The sequence below is a fragment of the Anas acuta genome, chromosome 1, assembly GCF_963932015.1.
Source record: "Anas acuta chromosome 1, bAnaAcu1.1, whole genome shotgun sequence".
NCBI lineage: Eukaryota > Metazoa > Chordata > Aves > Anseriformes > Anatidae > Anas > Anas acuta.
Window position 1 is genome coordinate 145,507,298 of NC_088979.1, and position 23,002 is coordinate 145,530,299.

At 41.8% G+C, this 23,002-nt stretch overlaps 1 long non-coding RNA gene across 6 annotated transcripts in view; it reads left to right on the forward strand.

The window, feature by feature from the left end:
* LOC137845950 (uncharacterized) overlaps window positions 1–23,002 on the forward strand; it is an 82,753-nt gene that overhangs the window by 23,260 nt on the left and 36,491 nt on the right. For 5 of the 6 annotated variants that reach the window (XR_011090333.1, XR_011090338.1, XR_011090344.1 and 2 more), the window contains exon 1: window positions 202–315. The exons of the other annotated variant lie outside the window; for it this stretch is intronic. This is a non-coding gene — a long non-coding RNA (uncharacterized lncRNA). Of the gene's footprint in view, window positions 1–201; window positions 316–23,002 lie in introns of those variants that run through there. 6 annotated transcript variants of the gene reach the window in all.

Below are 23,002 nucleotides of genomic sequence, written 5' to 3' on the forward strand. Positions count from 1 at the left end.
ACTGACTTTTTCATCTGGCATTTCTTTTGTCATACAAAATTTCCTATGTGCTCTAGATACAAAAGAGGAAGCTTAATGGCCCATGAGCAGAGATCTTATACCAAGGCAATCATAAATCTCTAACACAGCTGAATGTGCTAAACTATCAGTCTTTGTGTTCAGCAATAGAAGCAGCTGAGCCTCTTTTTCTGTAGCACAAAGCACAGCTGGAGCCACCTGGCAAGACCATGAGATGTGAAGGGGGAGTGTGGCAGGGACTGGGTTTCCTAGGTTTCGTGCTTGAGCCAGGAGCAAAGCTGGAGAGAACAGACCTGGGTAGGAACCAGAGGTTCTTTTTTATTATTATTATTATTATTATTTTATTGTATTGTATTTTCCCCCAGGAAATTCCATGATTTCAAAAATTGTTTCCATTTTGGCACTGAAGGTCAGATGTAGACTTCTCTGTTTAAAGTATCATTTTGCAATCAGCCAAAACACTATACTTTGTCTTGTTTGGAATTTCTGAAAGTAGGACTGCTGTAAATGTGTAATTTTCTCTATATTTTTTTAGTCTGTTTTGTGCTACAAAGCCTGTTCAAAGAAGAGAAGAAATAAAATATTAGTTTTTCAGAGCTGCTATGCAAATTCAGGTGCCACTGAGTTTAGCTGAAGTTGTATCCTTGTGGATATTGAACACTCCTGAAAAAATCAGGGCTGTGATAGTCCTATGTCACACACATGAGCTGGAAAGTCTGAACAGCCCTTCACATGAAGTGATGCATCAGCCAGATTATAAAGAAAAAGACTGTTCCTACAGGCATTTCTTTAGGCCTTGGCTGTAAAGGTCTTTGCTGTTGCTTTGATCTTCAAAATTTCAGGTTTGCTTAGCAGTGTTCTCTGTTTATCTTGGCTGTTGACTTTATTATTTTAAAGTTCATTCTGTTTCCACGAGGTGCTGAGAACCTCTTCTAATTAGCAGAACAGGAGTTGCACTTGGTGTGCTATTGTGTGAGACTCTGACCATGACCACATGCAGTCAACCTTGTGAAGAAGAGGGAGGCTGTGCTTTATTCCATTGACTCAAAGCTTTCAAGTTGGGAAGGAGAAGTGTTAATGGGGAGGACTGTTTTCCTTAAATTTCACAAGGAGCAAAGCTCTCATGTACAAACTCAACATAAGACCATCGGGTGTTGGCAGTCTTCCTAGGTGTCCTGCTGTAGGGGCAAACCTATCCTAATTCTGGGTGTGGATGGACATTTCTGTAGTGCCAGCTCTGGCCTCAACCCCTCTGGCTTCCTGAAGAGCACAGTTTTCCTCTGGGAGCCCCTGGCGATGGCATTGCAGTGGCCAGCACAGCGAGCTTCAAGGCTTACTGCACCCACACCTCATTGCTTTCTAGTGCTCCTGAAATCACCCTGAACAGCAGTAAAGATGAAAGTAAATGCAAATGAGGATTTGTTTACATAGCTTAAATGCTGGCAATGCAATTACAATGAATTTAGAGACAGAACTAAGAAGAAAACTGTTCTTTTATCCACCCATACTTAAATGAGCTCAAAGAGTCTTTTCTCTGTGCAGTGAAAAATGTTTAACCAAATTTGTTGTTTGGGATCCTTTCTGAGTATAACATTAACATCTAATTTATTCTCTGTGGTTCCATTTAGAAGGCATTTTAATCAAAATGTTGATTTCAATCTTTTCCCAAGGGATTGCCTCCCATCTGCCACCTAACTTTCAGAAACACTTGTGTGTTCTGGGCATGGCTAGGTGAAAAAATCTCTTGCCTAGATCACGAAGAAGCTCTGTTAGCAGCCCTTCTTAAATACTCTTGTCAGCCTCGTACAGTCACATTCATAGCTCAAGGCTAAAGCCTTTTTTCACACGCTAAAGCTTACATCTGTGTCAAAGCTAGTGTGTATTTGCCTCTAACTCTGCAGTCATATTTCAATAAGTGCATATACAAAGCTATGCATACAGCACATTTATTGCTTGTCTTTGACTGCCATTACTGTCAGCGGTACCATATTGGTGTGATAACGTTAGTCCCAGGCACTTGGAGTGGCTATAATGTAATTTAATAAATACCCAGATTTTGAAATGAAGCACTCTAGAAGCCATGATGTCTCCCGGAAGACATCAGGAAATGCTGGATATGGAGAGTGATTTAGTTCTATTTTTTTATTCTCGTCTCTTTACTGATTACATGACTTACATGGATGTAAACTCATTGTTAGTTTAATCTGTTCCTGATACTTACTGCTTATTTGCCTGGGAAGCTTAGTCATAATCTTTTATTTGCTGACTTAATTATCTCCATAGCAACTAATTGTGATTTATTACTATTAATAATACTAGTAGTAATTGAAACAAAGTGGTGGGGAAAGTATACACTGTACAAGACATGGATCAGATTTTTTCCAAATGTCTTTCAAATCTTTTTGAGGAAGCAATAGATAAGAGTAATGCAATGATTGTATAAGGAGGCAGTAGTATTTCTAGACTGTTTCTGTGCAATGTTTAAATATTTATACATGATTTATTTTGTGCAGGGCCAGATTCAAAAAAAAAAACCATTGGAAATTTTGATTTCACTAGTCTTGGGATCAAGCCCTTGCTTAAGTAATTTCTGAACTCTGTCAAGTAATCATTCAGAATTTATAACCTTTCATAAGGGAAGAATTGAATTAAAAAATAAACAAGCTAATTAGATTTAAATAAAGCTTCTGTTGTGATGAGGAGCAGGAAATGGAAGATTAAGGATTGTTTGTGGAATTTATTTGATAGTCCTATAAATGCACTGAGGAACAGATTTCTTGTCCGCATTGAATAAACAGGCTTCAATAATTTAAAGAACTCATTCCTAGAGTTCACAAATGCAAAGTCTCACACATTTGCTTTAGAGATGAGGAAGGCAGAGCTAATCCTGATAGGATTTTTACATGTAAATCCCAGGGATTATGGGAGCCCTTCCAGCCTTGGTGCTTTTACAGCAATCTCTTGAGCAAAGCCTGCAGAAGTGGGGCAGGAGGCACAGAAAACATTTCAACATTCACCTTGAGATGTTTTTCAACTTACAACTCACTTGTGGGTTAGAGGTCAGGAAGAAGCATCTTCTAGGGCCTGTGGAGGGAAAAAAATATAATAATAATAAAATTACTGAGAACAGAGAAATGCCATAGAGCCCAAGATAGATCTGCCTCTGAACTTTCAGGTCTTGCCTGCTCAAGAAAGCCACTCTTCTTGTGCAGTTCTCTTTTCCCTTGAGGCCCTCAGTGGCTGCTCTTAGCAAAGCTTGTGGGGCTGCTGGTGACAGGACCAGCATGTGCCTGTGTTTGCCATGTGCAGAGTTCATGGATTTACCACTGTGGCTCCTTTCAAGGCTAGCACTGATTTTGCTCACACTTGCACAGTGGGAGAGATTAATAAATAAATAAATGCTGCATTCGTGATATTTTTTGTAGCAATAATGACCCGCACACGCTCTTCTGAGCAATAAGATCCTACACTAAGTGCTGACTGTACAGCAAGCCCTCTTGTAGCCTGCTCCAAGAAATTCCACCGGTCCTTTGTGCCACGATAAGGTCAAGGGCTTGGCCAATGCGCACCACGTGGCTCCTTTCCAAGGCTGCTGCTTTAACACTGAGGAGAGGGAACCTGTCCAGAAATTGGGTTGCTAGCCTTGGACTTGGGAAATTGGATTCAGCTTTCTGCTCTGCAGTTGATTACTTATAAGACTTCAGGGAAATAATTTAGTGTCAGATTCTTCAAGGTATAACACCTATTTGTTTTCCATGGAAATTGGTTGAGGTTAGATGCTAAGTATCTTGATGTCCTCTGAGGGGCATTTGAGTTTGTACCTGAAGAATGTGGATGGGATGATTCATATGCTTGATAAATGTACCTACCAGCAACTGCGAAATTGTCATCCCTAATAGGTATAGAAGTTATAAATTTATGGCAAATAGGATTACATTGTTCCTGATGCTAATTTGACCTTTCTGTCTCTTTTTGAAGGATGTTTTTGGCTGTAAAGATGAAGTTCTTGTAATATTGAGATCAGTGGTGATTTTTATTATTGGCTTCTGTGGATCCACTTACTCTTATTATTATTTTAATTTATCTTCCCAGAATAATTGAAATGAAGTATACATTACTAAACCTGTAAGTTTTTCATACAAAAGAAACATTCAGCATCAGTCAGGGCAATGATGAGTTTGTCTAGATGGAAAACTACTGTACCATGCAGATGGCACACAAGCTAAGAGGGATTAGGAGGGACTGCTCAATGGCTACATTTTTCTCTAGAGCTTGAGAGATTTATATTCAATTGTCCTCTCGGGACCAAAAGCAGTCTAGCCAGGATAAAGTGACGATCTTAATACACTTCTCAGTGGGGCTTTAGTTGCCTTAGTTCTCTGAGTGAGTTCATTCAGGGTCTCTGTGCGGCCTGGTATTGTGCCATGTAGATGTAACCTGAGACACTTGTTATAAGAATATATTTGGATGCAGTTCAGCATTGAAAATAAGGATTGCATGTGGCCACAAGCTAATGACTTTTTGCTTAGGGCTTTACTGAAAGAAAAGCAGCGTGTTTCTGCCTCCGAAACCTCTTAGAAGTTTTGATTGTTTTACTCCTTTCATTTGACCTTTGTTGTTTGCCACCTTCTCCTTCTGTGGTTGTCCTCTTCTACCTGTCAAACATTAATTTTCTATCTCTTCTTTCAGGCACGAACTAGCATTGCTTCCTCTTTGTTTTGTTGTGCATTCATACCACAGGGAACAATGTTTGTAGGAGGATATACAACCCTGCACAAAACACTACATTCTGTACTTGTTGCTGGAGAATCAGTAAAGGAAAACTGGTGTAAGATTTTTGTCATCTACTTTTTCTTTTTATATGCTATTGACTATAAATAACATGAAATGGTTTGATTCATACCTTATCTCCCAAAGATGTGTTGACTGAAATTAATGCACATGTCAGAATAGAATAAATACTGTGGTCATGATGAACCAACAGAATCCTCATTCTCAGCCTTTGGTGAACTTTAAGCAAGGAATGCTTATTTTTCTTGCATCCTTTCACTCTGCAGAAGGACTGAAGTTATTACAAGGTACCACTTGTATAATGTTGAACCAATCACAAGAAATACAAAGTGGTGTCAAAATGCCTCTCCTTAGACCTTCGAGATGTTCTTACAGGTGCTTAAGAGTTAGTGTTCTTTGGTATTTTGTCTCACTTAGAAGTGAGCAGTTCTTGGGCAAGTGACAGATTGCTGTGGACTGGTCAGAGTAAGATCTAGGCAGCCAAAAGCCAGTGCAGTGCTCTGGCTGGGAGTAAAGCAAATCATCTCTCTTCGTTTTCCTGAAGTGTTTTCAGCATCAAGAAGATAAGATTGGTTAAAAACAGACTGGCAGTTGGTGTAACAAAAAAAAGAATATTCATTTGACTGTTTTGCTTGGATAAATCACGGCTCTTATTGTTCAGAATTGCTTAGGCTGATTTATGAGGGTTGCTGATGGAAAGAGCCACTTGCTTATGTTTATATGCAAAGGTTGTGGGAGAGAGAGGGAATTAAAGGGAGCAGCAGAAGAAATGTATAAAAAAAATATAAAAAGGAAAAATGTATGTGTGCAGAGTTCTACTGACTTGCCTTATTTCACATATTCAATTATTCTGTGAATAATTTGTGCAAAGATATTCCAGTATTGCCACTATTTCACTGTGTATTTGCTATATTGGGGTATGTGTTTGGTCACCTATTTCCACATGATTGTTACCAACCTCTGCACATGTGATTCTTATGTGCATCTCTTCGGGGTGAATAAATACAAATATTTTCCAAGCTTTCCCTATGAGCAAATAAGTTTTGTTTTCAGCTACATGCAAAAAAAAAAAAAAACAAAAAAAAAAAAAGGAAAAAAAAAAACACAAATAGAGATAAGGGGTTGCAGATACTGAGATATTGCCTGGAGAAATGTTAGTACTGATGAAATTAGTATCTCCATTGCTTTTATCTTACAGTACTCTGGTTGTAATAACTTCATTTCCAAGAGGACAGCAGGCTGCAGCTCAGAGTTGTTCCCCAAACTCTGTGGAGCACCCAGAGGGGTGGCTGAATCTCTCCTGATAGCCCTGACCACAATGCCAAGCATCCAGCCCTCGCTTGCCCCAAAAGTGAAAAGCCATGCTGTGAAGCCCAAATTCTCTGTGCAGTGCAACACAGAGGCCTCCTGGCTGCAGAGATTAAAATAGGGAGGAAAATATGAAAAACACAATGATTTTTCTGCTTTCTTCACCACTTTATGGCACCTTTGTTCTGTTAGATTTACCCACTGGGTGTGGGTTGGGGGCAGAAATCATGGTATGGGCATGGCTTCTCATTTCTGTGCCGCATCATGTGCACTTGGACCTCTTGGTAGCTTGGAGACCCCTCTGATACAGTTCTCTGCCATCCGGCACAGGGTACTACAGCTCCCTGTTTGGGCAGCGCAGTGCTGCCCGGCCCCCAGGAAGCAGCACGCCAGGCTGCAGATGAAAGGGACGTTAATAAGCCCAATGAATTTTCAGTTTTCTCTGAAGGAGAATTTAGCTGTGTTCTCTCCTGCTGTGCAAAATGATAATGAGGCAATCGATCGCAAACAGGTGCAGCGAGGAGCTGCTCGGAGTACAGTGAGCCTTCGCACTCACTTGCCATGCTCGACGTCTGAATCTTAATATCGTTCCAGAAAGAGTGACAGAATAATAATTCCCATCTCATATTAAGGTAGAAAGCTGTTAAATTCAGAACCTTCTGGAATTAATGCCATTCTTTTCGTAGTTCCATTGAATTTGCCAAGGTTCGCTTCAGGAATTCCTCTAGCGAGGAAGTGCATCTTTAGGAAGTATTTGTGTAATGAATTATTTACTCATTAACTGAAATTTTATACCAATTTAGACATGTTTATGTATTTAAAGGTTTTGTGGTTTTAACTATTCCATAATTTTAATTCAAGTTTTAACAGCCCATTTGGTTGCATCTGAATTTAGTCCGACTTGGTCCTGGGGTCTCAATCACCATGTTATGTGGGAAGGCTGGAGCAGAAAATGTGTGTGTATTAATACACGCACACATGTGGAAGTGTACACAGCTCTTTACTCCATCTATGGGTTAAATTAACTCGAATTTTAAAAGGTAACACCTGATAGATGGCTGCTGGGTTTCAGTAGGGCAGCACTCCCTCCGCAGGAGAGGAGTACCTGAGCATTGACGTTGGCCGGGCATGATGCTCTTACTGCCTGGGAGGGGAATGATGGCTCAGTGCAGGGGTACCTTCTCTTGTTCAGCTCTTCCTTCATCCTTGTCTTCCTCCTTTGCATTTTCACCATATAAGAGATGGTTTATTTCTAACTGATACACGTTCTTTGTTCTATTTGTAATGGTTTCTTTGATATACTGTAAAATAAACCCTGCCAAACTCTCAGGGCTGCATTCCTTTATTGACAAGTCCTTGACCATTTATGATTTGTGTTTTTACTTCTTGTGTCCAAGGCCTCTTCTGTTATACTCTGGGTGTATTCTCAGGGGTCCTTGTAACAACTTGCTCAAAAAAATGCTAAAAAGAAAAAAAGGCACAAAGCCTCATATAACAATTTGAGTCTCATACCAGGAATCTTCCACTCAGCCTTAAAAATATGCTGAAGTAACTTTTGCAGTATTGGAGATTTTTTTTTTTTTTTTAACTGTCACTGAAAGACTGGTATGGCACTTTTCTCTTCTTCTTTGAAAAGATTTTGTCTGATCTTTTCTGTGTTCTTTCTTCCTAGAAGCTTCCACGGGCATCTCTTGTGCTGAGAAACATATGTACACATGACTTGAAAACCATCTGCTTCTCTGTCACCTGAAAGACTTTGCACAGAAAGCTAATGCATAATTTATAGTAGAGATTTTTGTCACGTTTGAAAGCTTTTTTTAATATATATACCTCAGTGCTACAGAGTTGAAGATGCTTTTCTTGGTGCTAACATCCTAAAATCTAATCTCAGTACTGCAGATACCAACTCACGTCCTTAACTTGAGCAATATCTGCTCCGTACCCAGTGGGCTGGTCCTGCAGTGCTTGAAGACTATGCCACTCTGTAGCTCCAGTAACCCATGCTTATTTTGGTGGTTCTTGCCTCCCTAAATTAAGCCCAAGATTTTAGGTCTCACCTGCCCTCATGAGATGGTGTGGTCTGCCTGCTACCCGCACTGAAGGGCAGGTGGGTTCGGAGAAGGCTGCATCCACACAGCAAATAGATCCTAGGGACAGAAGAGGCTGTCAGAGCAAAGGAAAAACTGAATTTTTTGAGGGGAAAATATCACAATTACTTCTGGACTGACTCGACATGGAATAAGACAAGCAACATGAATAAGAGTATAAATTGCCTTTAAGCCTGTTTTCAAGAGTTCTGTAAGTGGCAGTTTAAGCACAGCTCATTGCTGTAGCATTTCAAAGTAGGGTCCTCACAGCAAATGTAGATAAGAAGGCAAGTTGTTGGGATGACAGTGAATCCTCTGTGTACCAGACAGCGGCAGTCCCATTCCAGTGGGATTGTGCAAACTGTCAAACAAATACCAAGGACAAAGTGCATCTGGGAGACAGAAAACTGATTGATACCAGGTTGAATGAAGCAGAGGTAATTTAGTACTGGCAAACCCATTGTCTAAAGGGAAGGTCTCCAAACTCCTGCCGTTTAGCTCATGGCAACTCTGGGAATAGGGTGCTAGTGCTGGTGAGTGGGTCCTTAACACTGAAATCAAGGTTGGTTACAATCATACAAGCAAGGTTTTTTTTTGTTTCCGAAAACATTCTTATTTTATGTTGATTTAACATCTTCCTCTTTCAGTACTGCATTAAGGATATTTTCTGTGATTCCTCAGTTTAAAGGAGACAAATTCAATAAGTAAAAATAATAGTCCCTTATCTGTTATTTAGGATTTCTTCCAAAGCAGGTGCCCACGTTACCAGATCCGCAGTGGGTGAATTCCAGTTGTCACCTGGGTATGCAGTTTTGACTTGTTTTCATTACAAACCTGAAAGTTACGAAGTGAAAACCTCACCTGTTGTGTGTGCCACATGATGGATGATAAATAGACATGACATCAGGATTCTAAATCTAAACTTGTTTTTTTGGGGAATGACTTCAGTGTGGGAATGGGAGTGAGGATGTGAGCATGTGAGTGTAAGCTCACTTTTTGGTGCTTCCTGTAAAATCTTTTTCCAGTAACTTGGAAAACGGTCATCTAGCCACGTTTCAGCCAATGATTATGGTGTCTTTGCCTTTTGACAAGAGTATTTCTGCTTTAACCGTGTTCTGACTGGAATTGTTCTATAAAATCCAAGGAGAGATTTATAGTATGTACCGCTATGCATCTGGAAGTTATTTTGCTATCCTCCTGAATTTTAAGAAGCAGACATTTCTCTCCTAAGTCCTCTTTTGCCTTGCTTCATCTTTGAACCTTTCTAGTACACAGTAGAATACTAATCGGAGCTTCACCAGACCACAAAATGTTGCTGTAAATTACTCTTTCTCCTCTGAGGTGGTCTTAAGCAAGTCTTAATATCACTGTCAAAGCATTTAGATATCACATGTGCTGTCTCGTAGATTGACAATCACTGAAAATATCACGTCACATATTACTGTAGTTACAATTTTTGTGCTAGCAAAAATAATAATAATAATATTCATAGGTTCTTGCACGAGTGTCAAAATGCAGTTGCCCCTGCCCTTAATTAATCATTTCTGTTATTGCTCCTTTGCTTTCCTTGTTTACTGTTGTGTTGGAAAAACTCTTTCTGTTTTGGCTATAGTTCCCACTGCACTTTACTGCAGTTGTCATGAAGCACTTAACCAGCAGGTTTGACTGCGCACTTCACTTAGATGACCTCTGTTTTTGGTGATGACTTTGTTAATTTATTTTCGTGTAAGATGGAGCTGTTCTCTGGCGGATTTGTAACAGAGAGCACGAAGGAGCTCTTTACCCAGACTGAGAGCTCTTGGCCTCCCAGGGCCCAGACATGGATCATTACCAAGGCAGGGACAGGTTGTTGCTGGAAGAGGAGTGCTGTGAGAACTCCTGTTTCATTAATACCTGCTCTGTTAACTTCCATTCATTTTTCTTTCTGTGTTTTCTGTGTATGTATTTTCTGGTGAAGACAATATGGGATTTTTCTCTCTGAGAAATGAGCCCTGAAATTTAGGTTTGCCAAATACGTAAAAGGGTCCAAAACATGTTTTCCTTCATGCTGCTCTTCCTGATGCTGGCAGCAGATCACTGGTCCCAGCAGTGGCCTCAGCAGTGGCAGGAATGACCACAGGAGCTGTGCAAATGGGAGCAGAGAGAGCAGCAGGAGGCTGTGCCTGCCTTATGAACCATCACTTCTTGCCTCCTGGAGGACATTTGGCATTAAAAGTGAGGGCACACAATTTTGAAAGAACTTCAGATAACTTTACAGCTATAATGACTTATGTCTTTTGAAATGAAGTATGTTGCTGTGCTGCATTGATAAATAACCTGTGAAGGCCAAGACAATACCTGGTGCTAGCAAGAGACAGATGCTGTTTGTCAGTGAAGTCATTTTTAAAAAAAAAGTTTTGGGGATCACCTGTCTGTCCAAATAATGGTAGATTATTGGTCTGTGCGGACAGGAGTTTAGAAAATAAAGCAAAGGGGGAGAGAAAACCTCCCTTCTCTTCTGGATCTAGACACACTGACTGTATTCCAGAATTCATCATGTACAGCTTTATGTCGTTCTTATATTTCTTTCAGCTGTCAGCAAGCATAAAAACAGCTCACAGCTGCTTTAGATTAAACTGATGCTTCAGCATCTCCATTTCAGTATGATAAAACGATGTTACCTTGGCATAATTTCATTCAGTGACCCCAATAGGTTGAGGCAAATACCATTCTTTTGTTTGGGTTTTGTTTGTTTAGAGGCCAAACTGAAAAAGAGGGAAAAAATATCTTGACTTGGGTCAGAATTTGCTAAAGTTTTCTTTGGCAAAATGAAACTAAAAAAACACCACGCGAAAACCTTAAATTAACCAAAATGCTTCAGTGGACCTAACTGGAATGGTTTGCGTTCAGATTATTTAAACTCTCTTCCTCTTTTTCAATCGAATGACACTTTGAATGGACAAGCTGCAAAATTTTATTTGCTAGCTGTTGGAATGGAAGGATTTGCCATTTTCAGAAATTTTTCCTGTACACTTCTTTCAGCCAAGAATTTAGTTGAATTCAACCTGAATTTTCTTTTTGTTTGGTCAAACTTACTGCTTGTGGAAAAAACATCTCCCAGATCTTTTCTTCTTGCATTGAACTGACTCTTGAAGTTTCTTCCTGTCCTATCAATCAGATATTCTTCTACAAATTTTCTTTTGACTTTTTTTTTTCTGATGAAAAACATTTCAGTTTTGTTCCCAGATGATTTAAAAATTCCTGTCGTTTGCTTTTTTTGTCACTGTTCAGATCCTGCATTAGCTGTGCCTTGCCCCCCCACTACATAGTATGTAATAAAGTTACAGGCTAACGAGGAATGAGACAAATTGTGTCTGTAGAGCGGATGTTTCTGTCAATGTGCTTTCCACATAGGCTTGCTTTGATTTAACTTTGGAAAATGTGCCCTTTTTTCCCCCACTAGAACCTTTCCTTTTCCTTCAGGAACATTCAGTGAAAGCATGAGTGTGAAGTTGTGCAAGGAGAGATGAATCAAGGATTTATGTTTAGATTGGCGTGTTGCATGCTTTTGAAACACATCTTGCCTTGAGGATGCTTGGGTCTGCCAGGGAAGCCCACAGTCCTCCAGGCAAGGGTCCATCTCTGCCCAGAAATGTTTCTGTTGCTGTTTGTTTGTTCCTTGGCCCAGGAGCTTGGTAATCTGGGCTCTTCCCAAAGTACATGTACTTGTGGGCATAGGCAGCTGCAGAGCATCCAGTGCGTTTGGAAGGTGTCTGCTTTCTGGTTTTATTATGGAAATAAGAATTCTCACCAAGAATTTCCAATGAACTCTCCAAAGCCAGAATCTGGGGTTCTTTCCCAAGCTCTGCACAGTTTATATCCGTCCATCCATCCATCTTTAATCTTCTGCATGTGCATTATAATTATCCAGTAAACAGAGTGATTACAATGAAATTATTTTGGCAGGATGAATGTTGTTTCTAAGGTTTAGAGTTTGCACCTTCTAATCAGAAGAAAAATGATCTTTTTGGATGAGATTTTCTATGCCTGCTTTGTCTGCAAAAGTGAATTTTAAATATTTCCACAAAAGCTCTTCATTTTGCGTGCCATGTGCATAAAAGCACATTTATAGTTGGAGCAAGGGAAGCTGAAATTTGAAAATAATGCTGTATTTATATATAGAGTTAAGTAGGCTTGAAAATAATCCTTGTAAGAATTTTGTTTACATGACCAAAATTAATCAAGATCTGATTGTCTGAAAACTCCAAAATGGCACATCAGTAACCCTTTAACAAGAAAACTAATCAACCATTCCCACTACTGCCAAGAACTGATGAAAGAAAAACATTCTTATTCTACTTTTTAAGTTTTTGGGAACCATGCAAGTGTTCAGTGGCAAGACCCAGATGGGTCACTCAACAGCAAGATTATTTTACAGGCTCGTTCCTAGGCAAACACTGTCCTCCTAATGGGGAGGTTGTCCCTACCGATCTTATTTCTGGTTGTACTGCTGGTCTTAGAGGCAGCTGGAATACAAATCATGGCTGGCACATCATCCTGAAGGCTGAGTATTGATAGGCACTGAGATTAGAGCCCACCTCCAAACCCTCACCGCTGCTGGGGTGTAATTTCACCCTGGACCAGGAATTTTTACCAGGAGCTTGCAACTGAGGCCAGTTTCTTACTGAGGGAAAACAGATGGACCATCATTAGCATGTTCAGAAGGCAATTTGTTTCATCTGAGAACATTGTTTCCCAGAGAAACCCAAGTTTCTGATTTTCCCAGCATATGCTCTGAATTCCCATGCCTTCCCCTTCTCCCCCAAACTTGCATTATCCCATACTAGATTTGCAACCCCTCAGCTTCAGCAATGCCGGCAGTCAAGGGTGGGTTTGCTCCAGCCTGTGGGGTGTAGTGGCTGCTCTGATGATAAGTGGAGGTGAAAGGGCCATTGAGGCTAAGATTTTGGATATACCTGGCAGTTGGGTTCCTTCCTTAATGTCAACAGTAGGGAGGACAGACAGGTTCTTCAGGGACCCTTGGCAGAATAAAGACTTGCCAGAGGCTGTAGTTCTCGTTAGAGGTTCATTATTACATTAAAAAATATTAATAACAATCAGCATAATTTATTTACAATTTCTAGCGCTTAGCATAGCTTATATTTGCACAGAATTTTTAGAATTCTTGAATAGAAAGGCTTTTCAGCCACCTGGATGGATCTTGTGCAGATCAGGTCAAATTCTTATCAACCAACGGGCAATGCAATCGTAACCTAGATTCAGGCTTTATGTAAATGAACGAGTCAGTCACTCAACCCTCTGAGGAAGATGACCATGGTAGAATCATCCTTGGACACCGGGGGATCTCTGGTTTTGCTATCCAGCAGCAGTTGTGTCCTAAGTCCCACTTAGGGCTTGTTACTGCCTAATTTTTACAGACAGTGCCCCTTGTGCTGTTATGCTTCCCTGCTCCAGGGTGGGTGTCACCATCTTCTGGCAGCCCAGCACCTGGGTATTGATAACACTGATGGGCACAAGCACCATGTCAGTTGGTGCTCCCTATGCCCTCTTGGTGGTTCAGCACCTGGGTCTTGACAACACTTATGTCTTTTATCACCCTGACTATGGATGTCCCTACACCCCAGAGACGGGGAGAGAGAAGAGGATGGGGTGTACATTAACAGCTCATTTACATATTATGGATATTTGCCTCATTGCTGGCTGTGCTAACCATACTGGGGTCAGGAGCAGGGGGTACTGGTCACACTGGGGTCCTGTCAGAAGATGAAGGGGTCCAGGAAGGCTCATCCCACGTGCCTGGCTGGGGCTGGCCTGCTGGGCTTCCCTGAGTTCGGTCACTTGGCCATGTACTGTAGGCTTTCTGTTGCAAGCCTACCCTGTAGCTTAACAAACCTAAAAGTTGCCTTATTTCTGACGCCTTTTGGGTGTAGCTACATCCTTTATAGCTTTTCATGGTTTGTTTTCAGGCAATTTCTTTCCCCCTGTGTGTACATCCAGGATAAACACATCAGCGTCCCTCAGCACCTCCACGGGCCTCCTGCAGAGTCCCCCTGGTCCCCCCAGATGGACTGGCAGTGCCACCTCTTGCAGACCCTCTTACCAAATGACCTATTGGAGCTTACTTGAGTGTATTTAAAATGCAAATTACCAAAGAATCCTTGAACTTCTGATTCAAAGCAATTGGGATTATGTTGCAAGAGGGTGAAAAAGAGTGAGCTGGTCAACGAGTTGTCTCTTGGGATCTTAGGTCATCAAAAACCTCATGCTTTCTTGTTTTCTTTTAAAAATGATTATGTCTACTTGGCTGCTTCAGCAGACCTCAGACTTGACAAATGAGTAGCCAAAGAAAGAGCTCAGGACCAGCTATTGCAGCTCGGTCTCTGTGCAGGCCCAGCAAAACACTTCATGCCTGTAGAAAGCTGGTGTTGGCGGGAGTACATAACCCTAGCTGCTTTGGCTGCCTCTGTTTGCACTTTCAGTAGTGCCATCCACATCCCAGGCTGAATGTGGGTGTGCATCTCTGTGCACTGACCTACATACACTGAATATGCTGCAGAGGTATGGTGTGGGATGGCCATCCCACAGGGAGAGGGGAGGAAATGGCGGGCAAAGAACAGCAGAGGCGGTGCTGTGCAGCTACAAAGTTTAGGGACAATAAAGTTGCAGAGCTCTCTGCTTGCTTTTTACACCTTAAATACTTTTAGTGGTTGAGTGAGAAAATGTCTCCTAGGTAATGCACCATTATTAAGCTACAAGGAGTCAGGTCTGAAGGAGAGAAGGCAGATTTGGGGCTATTAACCTTCAAAGGGCAGGATTTTGGACTTGGGTGTGTGTCTGTCTGGTACCAATGGATTAAAGAGCCCTAATAGGTGCACTGGAGCCTGTGTGGGAGCCTGATGAGCAGCAGAAGCCTGTTCAGGGATGAGAACCGCCATATGGAGCAGGCTGGCCTGAGCCCCTGGCTACGCAGGGTGCCTGTACAGCAGCAGCACGGAGCATTGCACTTGACGTCAACCAGCACAAATCCATAGTCAGAAAGTGGCAGATCCCGAGCTGGGGAGCTCAGAAGCAGCAGTGCAAGGAAGGATGAGGGCAATAAAAAGAGTGCAGAAGGCAGGGAAGGTGTCAGCTGGGTGCAGGGAGCTTTCATGGGAAGAGTAGCATTGCTCCTCCACAGGAATGGGTGTTGGAGGGAGTTGTGCGGCATTTGGGATAGAGGGAGCAGAGCAATGTCCTGCAAGGTTTAACAAGGATTACTGAGGATTATATGACATTTGAAAATGCTTTGAGCAGTGGGAAATTTTGGAATCTGGGACATTTTGACTGGGAATGCATGCAGATTAGAGCTGAAATTAGGTGGAACAATGTCACAAGCTGTCACTGGTCACTAAAATCTGGCCACTGGGGTGTCGGAGGCCCACTGCAAAGAAAGGGGCCCTAGCTACATCTGTGGTGGAGGTTTTGTGTTGCCCGCGGGATGTGGAAAGAGCTCTTCTACTGCACATTTCAGAAACCTCTTCCTTTGAGGGTTGCAAGCCTGCCAGTAATAAAAGCTGAATGTAACAGGCAGTTGTTAGACAAATTGCTCTGGGATTTTACAGCGATGTGAGACTCTGCTCAAAGAGCATAAATTGGGACTGACTTTCTGTGATGAGGAATGGAGTCAGTCTTAACAGATGCACAAGGTTTGCCACCTATTTGGGAAATTCCTCCTTTGATTCTCTGCTGCCAGAGGTGTATATATATAATATATCTGCAATGGAGAATGTAGTAGGAAATGATGCACCAGAGGAGAGGATACTCCAGTCCAAGCAAAACAAAAGAGCAATGGAGAGCTAGAGATACCTGGCCAATGGCTTTTGTCTGATGAGGCAACTTTGACTGTTGTATTGAGTTGTTGTCTTGGAAATATGAAAACAGACATACCCTCCCTGACAGGAAATGTAGTGGCAGGGCCTTTATAAAAATGTTGCTAAATTAGGAGACATTTTAGATCATTCTGCTGAACAGGAAATAACTAAATAAGAGTGAGAAGACAAGCATTTGGCTAGCTTTTCCCACGGTGGTGGGAAACTCATGGGTCCAATTTCTCAGTGCTGCTATGGGCCAGAGGCATAGCACCTCTTTTCTGAACGTGAGCGTGCTTGCTTGATCGGTGGGCTGCATTTGAGTCACCCATTCTGCTCTTTCTAAACAGAAGTCTGTAAATAAATGAAGAAGCAGAGCATTGTAAGAATGTGGACATACTGTTTATACATATGTGTGTGTGTGTGTTTGTCTGAATGTGCACAGATTTACTTGTCCACCCAAGAAAAAGGTAATTTGCTATAGGTAGAGCTGCTTCTACTCCCTCTTTGGTGTGTTTGTTCACATCTGCCTTAATCTTCCAGTGACTATTTGCTTTTTTTGTACTTGAGGAGACCTAAGACAAGGTTATACAGCAAGATATTTAATATTACCAGTCATGTGACAGACCTGTTTAGTTTTCTCTTACCACTTTTCTCCAGCTGCATTTGTCTGTGAGCGGGCATTGCGTCTGTAGTGTGGTTGCACCCCTACATCTTCTGTGTGAGTGCCATAGCTCTGTCCCTTGGCTGGTGAAGAAAGGCCATGCCCTGTGACACTCAGTAGTACACTAGCTGCCAGTTTCTTGGCTATCTTCACCAGGCATGACAACACTTGTTTCACACCAGGACAAACATGGTGCACAGCAGACTGCCAATGTTCAAGCCCCAGATTTATGGCTGTGGCTGCTGGTCCTGGTGTTTTTGGCCTGCACTGCATAGGAATACAAGAAGCTCTGAGGTCTAGGACCTTTTTCTTCTGTTGCTGAGAGTTGTCTCAAGGCATGTCATAAACAAGCATGTGTATTGATACAGCATTGAAAAGAAAAGCATGGCAACTCTGTATCCACGTGATGTGACATGCTCTGACTCTCTGGTAGCTCTCAGGGACCATTTAGTGTAGAAGCTGTTTGCTCAGTGACAGAGTGTCAGTGAAATAGATCCTGGTTTTGTTTCCTCTCTTCTTTATCTTTCCGGTAAATTCACTGAACTGGTTCAAACTCACATTGTTTGCTTAAGTATTTTACAGGGAATTAGTAATACTGACAGACTGTATGCCTAAAGAGAAACCATAAAGTTATGTGCAAATTCTTGGCTCGAGACTATGCTTGTAAATAAATCACAAATGAGGAAATGAGTACCTTCAAAAAATAAAAATAAAAAAAATCTCTCCTAGAGTGTTGTAATTATAATTGTTGTGATCATAAGGAAAGCTGTTGACAGACAAATGAAGTAGCCTAGAAAAATTGGTGAAGAGGTTCGTTGAGATGTTTCACCCTGGTCAAACACCACAGAGTGAGAAGTGGTCTAATTGAATTCAAAGTGTCTTTGTTTTATGAAGTTTTGACATCTCTAGAGATATGTAATGGAACAGTTTGATAACACATATAAAACTCTACAGTCAAACTTGAGCAGAAATGATTAAAATTCCAGTCTTTGAAGGCAAAATGTAGCAGATTGGGTGAAAACAAAATAGCTAGTCCAATCTATTTTTATACAAGTTTATTTGGGATCTGTATCTTTGTGACCTCACAGACAAAAAAAACAACAACAGTGAACACGGCTTTCTAGGCTCACCAGTCTGGCTTGCTGTGGGCAAACTTTTCTATGTGTCAGGTCTTTGGAGTGCAAATTTTCTAGTTATTTAGTTTTGCAAAATAAATTGAAGTAGATGAATTCAACTTCTCATCCAGTCTTATGGGCTGAAAAAGACCAAGCCGTGTTGAAATAATCTGAACTTTAGAAGACAACTGATATTAAACTTTGCCTGGAATCCTCAGGTTGGTGAATGCTAAACTCTGAGAAAATAATCAACTGCATTTCAGCTGGCTTTGGAAGCAAAGAGGACAATTCCCTGTCTAGCAGCCAGGCCAAAATTCAGCCTGGGAAAATGATAGCCACCATATACCTTGCAATACCTTAATTAGACCAAAGTCCCTTTTGAAGACATTGTTGCTACAGTTATATTCAGGGTTGGGAAAACTAACTTCAAGTGTTCGCTTCAGGTTTGAGTAACACACACAGTTTTTGAGTTTTGTATGCGTTTATTATATGTGTGCAGAAATCAGTTGATGGTTGTGGCTCTACAGTGCTATAAGGCTGTTTTCGTATTATTTTATCGTGTCACAGGTACTTATATTGTTGCTAGATTTGTGTAGACAGATTGATCAGCTCTCACTTAATGTTTATATTTTGTCGGCCATTTCATAAGATTGGACTTTCTCCTGAATGTACTACCACAGGCTGCTTAGTTCTAACTCTATTTCGTCCTAACAACCCCTAATAAGGACACCACAAAATGCTACTGGAAGACGAACTCCACAGGAATGTGTGTGTAAGGCTATGGCTCCAAGCACCTTCACCTGCTGGTGGTGAGGGCTTAAGAAGTGTTTCACCCTGTAGTTTTTTTGCCCACCCCTCTTTCCCACTGCTGCTTTCTGTCAGCAAAATAGTTTGTGCAGTGAACCAGATCAGGAAGTTGATTGGGCTGAAAAATATCTATTTAAGGAGTGCTGGTCCGAATGTGGAGCTGATGCCTCGGACTGTTCTACTAATTTTACAGCTGTGCTGTGTAATGGCTTTGGCCATGATTATCATTCCCATTGGAGTCCCTTTGCACTGCTGAAGTGATGCGGAGAAAACAAGCCAGCCCTTTATTATTTACTTTACTGTTACTTTCTCCTTTTGCTTGGAATAACAGCAAGGAACTGTTTTACAATAAAAGATTCATTTTTAGATATAGAAAGCAACTTAATTCTATGTGAATGTTGACCATAACCATGCATGTTGTTTGCAGATAGTCACATACAGAAGCAATGTGTTTTGCCTGCTGATAAGCAAAATGTTTCTGTGACTGAAAGTAGTAACTTCATTTGCAGAGAACACCAAGCTGTGTGGTTTGGTTAATGTGCTGGATGGAAGGAATGCCATCCAGATGGACCTGTGCAGGCCTGAGAGGTGGGCCTGCATGAACCTCACGAGTTTCAACAAGGCTGAGTGCAAGGTCCTGCATCTGGGTCAGGGCAATCTACCCAGCCTGTATTTGTGCTTGGGAGAATGGATTGAGAGCAGCCCTGAGAAGAAGGACTTGAGGGTACTGATGGATGAAAAACTCAACATGAGCTGATAATGCAGCCCAGAAAGCCAATTATATATCCCAGGCTACATCAAAAGAAGTGTGGCAAGCAGGTCGAGGGAGGTGATTCTGCTGCTCTGCTCTGCTTTTGTGAGACCCCACTTGGAGCACTGACTTCAGCTCTGGGGCCTCCAGCAGAAGAAAGGCATGGAGCTCTTAGAGTGAGTCCGGAGTGGGGCCACAAAGATAATGAAAGGGCTGGAGCACCTCTCCTATCAAGACAGGCTGAGAGAGCTAGGGTTGCTCAGCCTGGAGAAGGCTTTGGGAAGACCTTAAAGCAGCCTTCCAGTACATAGAAGGGGTATGCCAGAAAGCTGGAGAGTGACTATGCCAGGAAGTGTAGTGATAGTGCAAGGGGTAATGGCTTAAAAAAGAGGGAAGATTTAGATTTAAACATTAGGAAGAAATTCTTTAGTATGAAGGTGGTGAGGCACTGGAACAGGTTGCTCAGAGAATCTCTGGGTGTCCCATTCCTTGAAGTGTTCAAGGCCAGGTTGGAAGATGTTTTTGAGCAACATGGCCTTGAAACTGTAAAAGTCAGTCAAAGAAACCCTCTGAGACTCAGTCTGGAGTTTTAAAAAGCAAACATTCTTTTATTGTAGCACCGGATGCATGGGGGATCACTCCACTTAGCGTGCGTGCTGAATTGCTCAAACTACAGGGGTTATATGCAATCAAAATATGCATATTCATTAGATTTCCAAGAAATAATTAACATGTTTATTCTATTTCCTGTAACTCATTAAAAATATGTAAATATCCCTGGCACATGTGCTGTTGTTTCTACTGGTGGGGTGGTCTTTTGGGGTCTTCTGGTGGTCATTGATAATCTTCCTCACTATGTTTGCTGGTTGAACCCAGTTCTTGCGCGTGCTGAGGCCATCTTGTTCTTTTTTATCTTATTGTTTCAACTTAGGAATGCATACTGAGCTTAGTCGGTTACACATCCAAGGACGTGTACCGTGAACTCCCACCTATTCTTTTCAGACACATCCTCAAGGTCTGGGTTATCTTGCCTCCTGCCCCTGTCCTGGGATAAAATTCTGTATGTTCTTATAGATAAGGCTGACTAATTAGTGAGTAAGGTAGCACCAGGGATACAAATTTTCTAGACTTCCTTCTATCTAGCTGAACATACTAAAGGTTTGGCCTGTCTGTTCAAAAAACATTTGGTTGTATTATTCTATTAGGGAGAGAACCATATGTCCTTCTGCCTCGGTATCAGTCTAGTGGGAGGTGTCCCTTCCTATGTCAGGGGGGTTGAAACTTGATAGTCTTTAAGGTCCCTTCCAACCCAAAGTGTTCTGTGACTCTGTATAACCCTAGTCCAAATCAAAAGCTCACCTGTAAGGAAAGCAGAGTACTGTATTCAAGAAAATACAACCACAGTATGTGCTACTTATTTACGCGTAAGTTGAGCTTCCTGCTGTGGTGGCATAAGGCTGTAACCCAACCTTATGTTCTCAGTGTTGCGTAGAAACTAAATAGATTGAATTTCTCTTAGCAGCTTCCTCTGTGAAGAGAATCCTTTGCAGATTCATGCTTGTTTAAAATGTTTGGAAAATTGAAATGCTAGTTGTGCTGATGTCACAAGAATTACAACTTACATACTCACCACATAATTGATATTTACTAACAGTTTCTAGTATTAGATACAATTTGCAGGCAATTGCCTGCAGACTATTTTAGTGCCCTCCCATAAATGATAAATTGGTGACTATCACAAGCTTGTAAAACATTTAAAGATGTGTACTCTAGCTACGTGCTGTGGGAGTGTGCAAAGCCATTAACAGGCAAGGGATGAGTGACTTGCTTGTAAAGGTGGTGTTGGCTGTGGTATTTAAGATGCTGTCCCTGACCTGCGATGCTGAGTGGGGTAGTAGTGGCTGGTCACCTAAAACTGTTGCAACAAATGGGTGTGGCAGCGGAGTTGGGTAGCACCTTTTTGTAGACCATAGAGGTGACTGACACTGCTTTTTTTGTGGTTAGAGGGGGCTGAACGAGGGGCTGATGGGATGGTAGATGAGTGAAATTCTTTTCAGCAACCTGCATAGCATCCTCAGTGCGATGCTCGGATGTTGGCTTGTGGGAAGCAGAGACCACTCTGTTCCCACAGGAGAGCCAGAGCCTTGTGCCCACTCGAAGCCCTCTGCCGCGTGCTGTTTTTCCATCATCACTTGATCTGGGGCTCAAACATGATTTCCACCAGGACCAGGCTTCACCCACCTGGTGAGAGCTATGTCCAACATCCAGAATTGTTCTGCAAAGCCCAGCTAATGGAGCAAACCTCAACAAGAGACAGCGTAGGAGGGAAAGGTGATTTTATTTTGTACAAGTGAGGCTTCACTCCTGCGTGGTCACTCTCTAATAGGTTTTGGTCATTTGTTCTTTCATACTCAGAAGCTTGAAGATGCGTCAGAACATGGTTGGTCCAGGATTATTTATGATGACACAGAGGATGATGGAGGCTAGTTATTTAGTTCTCATAGTGTCTTCTGGTTTGTCCTTATTATTGGCAACCGTGTGGCTGTTTTTTAAATGTGTTTTTTTGTACCTTTTAAGTGTTGACAGTGACTGAATCGTTCCTGTCTCCAGCTGTCCCACCTCTGTGAGTCACTAGGCAAAAAACAGCGATTAGGTCACTGTTCTTTTGTCTCTCTTTCTGGGTGTAGGCTGTCTTATTTAGGTTGCCCTTTGTTTTGTCAATCTGGGTGAAACTCTAGGTAGTTGAGCTGGGAACTTGGTGACCTACTAACTTAGGTGCTGTTAACATGTTATTCTGTTTATCTCTTCTCCCATTTCTTCCTGTTCTTTCACACCCTGATATTCCCACTCTGCTTCAGCCATACCTTCTAGCACAGCTCTTCACAAAAGAGGAGGAAATATGAGCAGTGATTCTGCTTCTGTTCATCTAGGACCCAAGAAAATGGCATGAAGCTGTGACAAGGGAGGTTTAGACTGGATGTTAATAAAAGGCTCTTCACCATGAGGGTGATTGGGCACTGGAACAGGCTCCCCACGGAAGCAATTGTAGCACCAAGACCAATTGATTTCAAGTGTTCAGACAGTACTCTTAGACATATGGTTTAATTTTTATGTTTGGAGCCAGTTGGACTCGATCCTTGTGGGCCCCTTCCAACCCATGATATTCTATGATCGTCATACTCTGAGCTCTAAAGGAGCTAAGATGGGGGGCTTAGGAATTTGGTTGATGTCATTTCCTACTGGAAAAAAATTTCTGCTGGCTATGGTAGTAACTTTAGTTTGTAACTTCTTTACAGGAAACAATGCCAACATAAACTTATAAAAATTAAAGGTAGCTCACATGAATGCACAGGACCATGAAAATCTCAGTGCACCTGTCTCTTTTAGGGGAGCTATTCCTGGGATTTGTAGAGAGGAGTCCAACAGAGCAGCTTCAGAAGTTCATGCTTCTGTAATATCCAAGGCAGTTTTTTAATTCCCATGACCTAATGTCTACAGGCACTGGGGTGGCCATGGATGTTGAAGGGAGCCATGGGAGTGTTCGAACTTCATTCTCTTTACTGCTGCCCATCTTTCTAGAAGCAACTAGAAGCAACTAGAAGCATGGGGGAATC